Consider the following 5,586-nt stretch of genomic DNA (forward strand, 5'->3'; position numbering starts at 1 on the left):
GTTTACATACACAGTATTAGAGTGACTTATCTTTAAAACATTTTTTTCTTTATGTCAATAATAACAAGTAACAGTGGCTCAGCGGTAAGTTTCAGGCTTAACGACGCTAAAATTTCGAGTTTTGATAACCCATCATTATGTAGTTTTGTGCTTAATAACAACCGAAACTAGTAATTTTTGCCCTCTAGAGATTTTCAATACCCATCAAATGTTAAAGATGCAATCACACAATAGATAAGAGTAAGCATTCTTAGCTATCCAAACATTCATATGTATAAACATAAGTAACTTTTATCGTTGCTTTCTTGTTTACATGCAATTACAAACAAAAATAAAACTAAGATTTGGCTCTAAATGGTTTATCACAAAATAGCGTTAATTTGTCACGATAGACAATGTATGCAGATAAAACAATAATGTTGTTAGTCTCATAGATTGTGTGGCATTGACCTAAATCAATATACAAACTTGAAAGAAATAGATCATTTATTCAATTACACAATAAGCTATCTATGGTGTGTCGGGCCAGGTGATTAGGGCGCTCGATTCATAATCTGCGGGTCGCGGGTTCGAATTCCCATCCCACCAAACATGCTCGCCCTTTCAACCGGAGGGGGGGGGGGTGTTATAATGTGACGATCAATCCCATTATTCGTTGGTAAAAGAGTAGCCCAAGAGTTGGCGGTGGGTGGTGATGACTAGCTACCTTCCCTCTAGTCTTACACTGCTAGATTAGGGACGGCTAGTGCAGATAGCCCTCATGTAGCTTTGCGCGAAATTCAAAACAAACAAACAAACTATGCTGTGTCTACCTCATGGATCGAACCCCTAATTGTAGTATTATACGCCCTCAAGCTTACTTGTTGAGCCTCTTGAGGACTACTTGAAAGGAAAGATTACATACAATATTAATCTGTTGAACTCGCTTATAGAATACGTACTTTTAACGTGATTGTTTCATATTTATACATAGCTGTACAGAAATGTGTTCGATAGCTGTATATTTTCATTCGAAATAGGAACTATATTTGTAATAAGTTATATAATTATAACAACCGTTATGCATGTTTTTTGGATAAGAAATCTTATAAAAATAGTTTGTTTATTTGCTTTTTTTTATAAATTTAGAAAATGTATAAACACCATATCGTTCTCTTGCGGAAACGCGGGATTTGTAAACAACAACAACAACATACTGAATAACGGTTTCTGAAAAGTTACATATGCTACAAAATGAATAATTAAAGCATGAAATATGTGGAAAATATTTGTTTTTATACAACACAGATATACTTGGGCCACATATGGTATCTTTAATCTCTTGAAATTTGTATAGATACGCGATTTATTTATCGAAAACTTTTATAGAGCATCGTCAAATACGTCCCATACATTATACATATATATTTACTATAACTGTTATTAAAAATTTTCTACTCTGCCTTTAAACAAATATATTTTTGAGAATAACAGCAAGACAGAGTCCGAAAGAATGAGTTCGAATTTTCGACTTTATAGAGAATGCGTGTACATTTCCATTTCGGTAAACTGTGTATAGAATGTTATTATCTCAAGGAAAAACCTTTAATTATGTAATTACAAGAACTCTGGAGCATATAATAATGCCATAACAAATATATATGCTTTGTCCAGAGTATTCTAATTTGTCGTATAAGTAAGCAATACTAGCAACTGTCTGATGTAAAGATTTCAGTTTTTCTGCATTATAATAATTTTCCTTCCGAGAACAAAACTGCGCCATGTTTGGCTTCTGGCTTCGTCAACATCTTGCTTGCTCTGAAATACAAGCAAAATTTTTCTTTAAAAAAACACTTTATTCTAATTGAAATTTTGAAATATAAGAAATTCCTCTATTCATTGTAATAAACTGATAGTTTCTTTTACTCCATGTCCGCCTCATTTTCTGATTATCGTATATGTAACTTTGATTTGTAGAGCTGAAACATATTCTACTATTTCATTCTTGCTTTTAACATACTCGTTTGTTTCTAATAAATATTAAGAATTTTAATGGTAATTTTGTTTATATGTTGTTGTTTTTTCAGAATTCCGTACAAAACTAAACAAAGGCTGTCTGCGAATAGTCAACCCTAATTTCGAACTGATAGTCTAGATTCTAGGGGAAAAACAACTAATGAACAATGCCCCACCATCAATTGTTAGGCTAGCTACTCTGTTTGATCGTAGATGAGGTCTGATCGTCATTTTTTCAGTGCACCCACAACCCGAAAATCCAGAAATAGTTTCTGGGACATCGGGTTGTGAACCAAAATTCTTGGTTTCGCTAATCACTTGGTGAACCCCAAATTTTACTATAAAATAAAGTTTTTAAGCAAAAATATCACAACTAAATGACCTTTCGTTGCAAAAAAGTGAGTCATAATACAAGCAAGAGCTTGCTCGGAAAGGATGAGAAAAGGGGACATTTGACCCTCAATAATCAACGACAGATATTTTTGAATTGAAAATAGCATTTGTACATTCGATTTCTATCATACCCGGGTGACACGAAACTTTTACATATTCTCCCCCCCAATAAAATTGACTAAAAGATATTTCCTGTGCACATCCATACGTTTAATCAATTTGAAAAACAAAAATAAATGTACATCTAATGTTAAAGATGGAACATTTCAAAGAAGAAGAAGAAAAAATACTGACATCTTATCATGTCTTATAATATTTGAAGTCTACAAAGCAAGATGTCGTCGTATTTCTATTTCGTATCTTAAGCAAGATGAAAATATATTCTCTATGTCCGGGATCAGCTTTTTACATTACAAAAACAAGACAAACTTGGTTGCTTATATATAGTTTAATAGCACAAGTCCCTGTACCCGTAGGCTATTATTATGCTGAAAGCTGGTTAGCAAGTTTTTTTGTGGCTTCCTATTGGTGGGTTTGGTTCTTTCTCACTTTAGGTATATGTGCGTGAATTTGTTCGCTCGAAATCCTGTAAACTCCCCTCCAGGTCAATTCGTTTCAAAAGTGGCGGTATCATCAACTATCAACTGAGAGTAAATAAATTGAAAGTTAAACAGATAAAAGCAAGAATGCGCTGCTAATTTCCTTTCGAATTAAATTACTGGCCAATTGAAGAAAAGGAATTTTTGAGCATGTAACGATAACAACTTAAATACATATCATGTGTGTGTGTATATATATATATATACACATATGTGTATGTGCGTGTGTGTACGTTTTCATATTTTTATATACGATTAACTTAGATCACATTGTTTTCAGCAAAAATAAAGAAAATTTACAGTTCACACGACTAGTCGACTGAAAACCTCCCATTAGATCCAAATAATACACCTTCTATCAACCGGGTGTACACTTCCCACTAGGCTAAAAAGTACACCTTTTATTAACCGGGTTTCACTTCCCAACAAGCTCAAAAGTACACCTTCTATCAACCGGATGTTCGCTTCCCACAAGCCTCAAGAGTGTACCTTAAATCAAGAGATTATATCTTTTCTATAAAGCTCAGTGCATCTTCTATCAGCCGATTTTGCAATTACCACCAGATTGAAAATTGTAGCTCACTTTTACCGACTTTGCAGATCAGTTATGATTATGCATATTTTTTTAGATGTGACTCTACATTTAGAGTTAGCCGAGTGTACATATACACCACAACGTACTATTTTGTCAGATGTGAGTATGTATTTAGAGTCAGCCGAGTGTACATATACACCACAACATACTCCTTCGTTAGATGTGAGTGTGCATTTAGAGTCATCAGAATTTACACATCATAACATACTCCTTCGTTAGATATAAGTGTGCATTTAGAGTTGGCCGAGTGTGCATACCACAACATACTTGTAAACAATCGCATACGTTGTTTTCGATTCGAAGATAATGTAACATTATTTTACTTGATCAACGCTTATTAAACAACCACGGATATGTAGTCCACAAGACTTTTCTTTTTAAATTTCATAAAATTATTATATTTTTAATAGACAAAAATAATTTATATTAAAAAAAGTGTATAATATTTTTTCATATTCTCAGCGTAACTTTCTATAATGAGACATGAGCTTAGCTATTTTATTTTTATTATTTTGAAGATAAAATGACTTTCGAATTTAATTAGAAAATTGATTTTTTTAATGTGAGCTAAAATTCATCAATTAAAAAAATACATATGAGAACACACTTACATACATTGAGCCCCGCTGTTGCTTAAAAGCGTTACATAACTTTGTGAAATAAAACTGAAAATGTTTATTTAAACCATGTATAAAACGTAAGGTAAGCTATGTTTATGTTGAGAATTGTGATTCGTTTTGTTATAAACCTACATTTATGTTATTTTGATTCTCAGTTATCAAAATTCCATTGTATGTGTAGACGTTGGTTAATTTTAGAATTCCATTTCTGATCGATTCAAACCAGTATCTTAAAAATGCCACAATTTTCAAGATTCTTTTTATTTTGACTCTGTATTCTCTGTGATCTGTTGTGTCTTAGTGATCAAAAGAGTGAACTGAACTTTTCAGAGTCGAAGGACTCACAATCACATACAACTAAAAGGCTGTCATCGACCTTTATTTGACCTTTGATTCATATAACAGTAAAACTGGTTTTCTGTTAATGTCCTGTTTTACTTTGTTACAGTCACTTCTATTTAGGACCATAGTGATACACTTTTATCTATGTTAAAGTATGTAAAAGACCGTCTTTGGTTTTCCTTAACTTTAAGGTAAAACGTACCTTTTAGGTGTAGTACATCTTGGGAATCATGTGGTCAACCTTGAGAAGGCTGGACAGAGTCTCAAACTGAGCTCGTTAAATCAACCACTTTTGTTTTCTTTGTTAAAGTCTGGTTTTCTTGTTTTTCGTTTCATTCATTTACTCCACTTAATTTATTCTTCAGCCATGTAACATTACCATTTACTCGCAAGTCAGTTAAACCATCGACTTGCCTGTTATCGCGGAAGTTGGGTCAGTTCATTAACATCGAATACTACAGTAGCTAAGTATACTGCCGGCTACTGAGTTGCCAAACAAATTTAAATTAGTGTTAAGTAATGCACACATTGTAACGTGATGTGCGTTAGAATTTGACTAACGCTGCCAAGTGTCAGCAGGCAAGATAGCATCGTCAGCAATGAACACTTTTAAGACCTGCGTTGCTTGTTATACATTCATTAAAACGATAATATTGCTACTCTATTAATGGGTTACGTAACACTTAATCATCATGTCATACGCATTGTTCTAAGTAAATTCATCAACAACAATGTATACAGGCTTTTCAATCCAGGAACCTTAAAACCGCGAGTTTGAGTAAACACTTAAGCAGTATAGTTTGTTTGTTTTTTGTTGATTCATTTTTTGTTTTTCTTATATCCACTTTACTTTAAAATAATTAATTAATTGATAGAATCAGTCTTGAGTAAATGCACTCATTTTTCATGGTTATTTGTTATTGGTTATATGTAACCATGTTGCTTACTCCTTGCAAAATATATTTGTTCTAAGAAAATGTGCTTAATTAACAAATCGTTTATAAGGATGTGCCTTTATTTCATTTAGTGCATTGTTTGATGT

The sequence above is a fragment of the Limulus polyphemus genome, unplaced genomic scaffold, assembly GCF_000517525.1.
Source record: "Limulus polyphemus unplaced genomic scaffold, Limulus_polyphemus-2.1.2 Scaffold0, whole genome shotgun sequence".
Classification (NCBI taxonomy): Eukaryota; Metazoa; Arthropoda; class Merostomata; order Xiphosura; family Limulidae; genus Limulus; species Limulus polyphemus.